This window comes from Dermacentor andersoni, chromosome 3 (genome assembly GCF_023375885.2).
Source record: "Dermacentor andersoni chromosome 3, qqDerAnde1_hic_scaffold, whole genome shotgun sequence".
NCBI classification, from domain to species: Eukaryota; Metazoa; Arthropoda; class Arachnida; order Ixodida; family Ixodidae; genus Dermacentor; species Dermacentor andersoni.
This window is the reverse complement of record NC_092816.1, coordinates 48,201,015-48,204,251: the sequence shown is the minus strand read 5'-3', so window position 1 is coordinate 48,204,251 and position 3,237 is coordinate 48,201,015. Positions and strand designations below refer to the sequence as shown.

Sequence of the window (3,237 nt, the reverse complement as noted above, 5' to 3'; positions counted from 1 at the left end):
TCTGCATAGAATACTGAGCGCGAGGGAGTTGTCACTATTTCTTATCGGTATTTTCATCTTTATCGGTATTACCCTTGTTGTCATGTAAACATATCTTTAAACATAATTCTAAACGTATTCTAAAAGGTCTCTAAACATATTTATTGATGAGCAAGGGGCGCCGGACCTTTTGCTAGGGCGTTAAATGTCTGACAAATGGGAAAATTTAGAAAAATGTTTGGAATAGATGGCGGCGTGAGGAATAACACAAAAGGGTCAACAGCTAGACTTATAGTTATATCGGGGTCACAATATAAGCCCCAAACCTTTTTTATGTTCCTTTTCTCTTTTTTTTTTGTGCAAGCAATGACGTTCAATTACTGCAAGACTTTCAGTGCGTGTACCGGTCTTCCACAAGCGACGTGCATATTTCATTTCCTACGCACGTTGAAGAGAATCAGTAATCAAGTGAAGTGAGCATTGTTACGACTTTGCACCGCTGCACCACTATTACGACTTTGTGGTCCCGTAGCGCTCGTCACCCGTTTCGTGACAGAGCGTTGGTAGCGAAGACTCCGAGCCAGGCGTCGATGAGAATAACAAAAGGGACTTTATACACTATATACAGGTCATTATACAGGACATGAAGGGATCGGCACTGGGGCCGAGAGCTCACAGCAAACGCGACTGTTCCCGCACGGCGACGTCCGGCGAAAACGCGTGACACATCTCACTCCAGTCCAGAGCGGCACTCGCTCCCGGTGAGTCGGCGGATCCGGTTTTACAGGCGGCGGGCCTCCGCTTATAAGCCCCCAAAACCATTGTCACCCAAACGGCCCAATACAAAGCGAGCACTCGACGGTCGTCCGAGAGGTCCAACCAGCGACCGCGCTGGCCACCTGGTTCAATTGTGGCGGGCGCGGTGACCTTCAGGCAAGGGCCGGAGGTCACCTAGTGTGTGTCTACGGCGCCGGGCTGTCTGGCACTTGGCGACACGTCTGAACAAGTTGCTCGCCGATGCTTCTCCCGCAGGACACCGCTGCCTGACGGCTCAGCATCTTGACTTTTCAAGGGAGAATTTGGGCGCTCGAAGGATACTTTTGCGTTTTGCAGATTCGGAATCCGGGCTGGTGGTAATGGCACAACAGCATGCTGCTTACGAATTTTATATACCGCGGAAATGCAGCAACGTATGCAACTATTACAAGAATCCAAAATGCCGAGGAGCAAGCCAATGAACAGCTTGGTGATACTTATTCCACTCCGCAGCCGTGGTCGGCGTGGCCTAATGGATAAGGCGTCTGACTTCGGATCAGAAGATTGCAGGTTCGAGTCCTGTCGCGGACGTCGTACGAAGTACATTTTTTTTTCTTATATGCTCTTGTCTGTTTTTGTATAGCTGTATCAGAGTTACACAATGAAGAAAGTATTCAGTGTCAGTATTTATTTCAAAGAATCTATATTTAAGCCGATCGATGCAGAAGTGACAATAACGAATGAAGCTTGTCACACAATGCAACATGACGAGATGTCTTATACCAGGCCGCCATCTCAATCAGCCGCCCCATTGTATTGCTTCTTTTTTCTGCTTTTTTTTTTCTGCATGTAATAAACTAGAGAGACGCTTGAATTTCCGCGCTGAAAAAAAGAAAGAAGAGATGAAGGCTCTTAACATGTATTTGTGCCGCGGTTATCTCTCGCATAGTTTTGTACAGCATAGTTTTGCACCGTAGCCACTAAGCAACCACGGTGGGTGTCCACGATCACCTACTACAGTGCCAATATTGCCACTATCACTGCCGAATCGTTTGCTTTTTTGGCCCAATAAGCAGCTTCATTCTCCCCAGTTCGTCGCTTGACTGCCTGCGAGAACTGACCGCTTTTTCTTTTCCTTTCTTTTTCTTCTGTTTTTTTTTTCGTGCAAGAAATTCCCCAAATTAATAAAATACTAGGCAAAATAGCATATTTTATACTTGCTCTTGAAGTTTTCTTTTTCAGAAAATCGCATAAATGTATAATCTCGTGATATGTTCCACTAGTTCATGCATATTCGAGATCAAAACATGAATAGAGTTCTTCGCGGACGGCGTGAATTTCGGCGAGCGCCTGTTGCCGACTGACAGAGATCTACGGCCAGGCAGGTTCGCAATATTTCCACCAGGTTCACTACGTACGCCGCCCGCGAATCAATCTATACGTATTTTTCCACCACAAATACTCATTAATTTGTGGTACAGGCTCCTAGATTATGTAGTTTATATTTTGTAACCAAGGAATATTCAAGATCAAGCTTGAGATCTGCGACCTTGCAGAGTTTCCTTTCTTTCCTTCTTTCTTTCTTTCTTTCTTTCTTTAAATAGGAGGAATTGCTACGTGACAAAAACAAATACTTTAAATCCGCAACGCTCTGCATTGTCCAGGCACAGCAATAACGTCTCGGACAACTTCTCTGACATCCAACGATCGCAGTTGTCTACTAGATTCAATTTCGTTATAAACTTTAATTGTTTGTACCTTCTGTACGCTAGGGTCCTCCAGTGAAGAGTCACCAACCGGACAGCTAATATAGTTGTGTTTTTTCTACGTTTCATTTCTTAGTGTCTGTCTGTATGTCCGTCCGTCCGTACGTCTGTCTGTCTGTCTGTCTGTCTGTCTGTCTGTCTGTCTGTCTGTCTGTCTGTCTGTCTGTCTGTCTGTCTGTCTGTCTGTCTGTCTGCCCGCCTGTCTGTCCGCCTGTCTGTCCGTCTGTCTGTCTGTCTGTCTGTCTGTCCGTCTGTCTGTCTGTCGGTCTGTCTGTCTGTCTGTCTGTCTGTCTGTCTGTCTGTCTGTCTGTCTGTCTGTCTGTCTGTCTGTCTGTCTGTCTGTCTGTCTGTCTGTCTTTTTGTCTGTCTGTCTGTCTGTCTGTCTGTCTGTCTGTCTGTCTGTCTGTCTGTCTGTCTGTCTGTCTGTCTGTCTGTCTGTCCGTCCGTCCGTCCATCCGTCCGTCTTGCTGTCTGTCCGTCTGTCTGTCTGTCCGTCCGTCCGTCCGTCCGTCCGTCCGTCCGTCCGTCCGTCCGTCCGTCCGTCTTGCTGTCTGTCCGTCTGTCTGTCTGTCTTTCTGTCTGTCTGTCTCTCTGTCTGTCTGCCTGTCTGTCTGTCTGTCTGTCCGTCCGTCCATCCGTCCGTCCGTCCATCCGTCCGTCCGTCTTGGTGTCCGTCCGTCTGTCCGTCTGTTCGTCTGTCCGTCTGTCTGTCCGTCTGTGCGCCTGTCTTTCTTTC

At 47.3% G+C, this 3,237-nt stretch overlaps 1 non-coding gene across 1 annotated transcript; it reads left to right on the top strand.

The window, feature by feature from the left end:
• Positions 1-1,253: 1,253 nt before the first annotated feature.
• TRNAR-UCG (transfer RNA arginine (anticodon UCG)) lies at positions 1,254-1,326 on the top strand. Its single transcript has one exon. It is a non-coding gene; the product is annotated as a tRNA-Arg (tRNA).
• Positions 1,327-3,237: the final 1,911 nt, after the last annotated feature.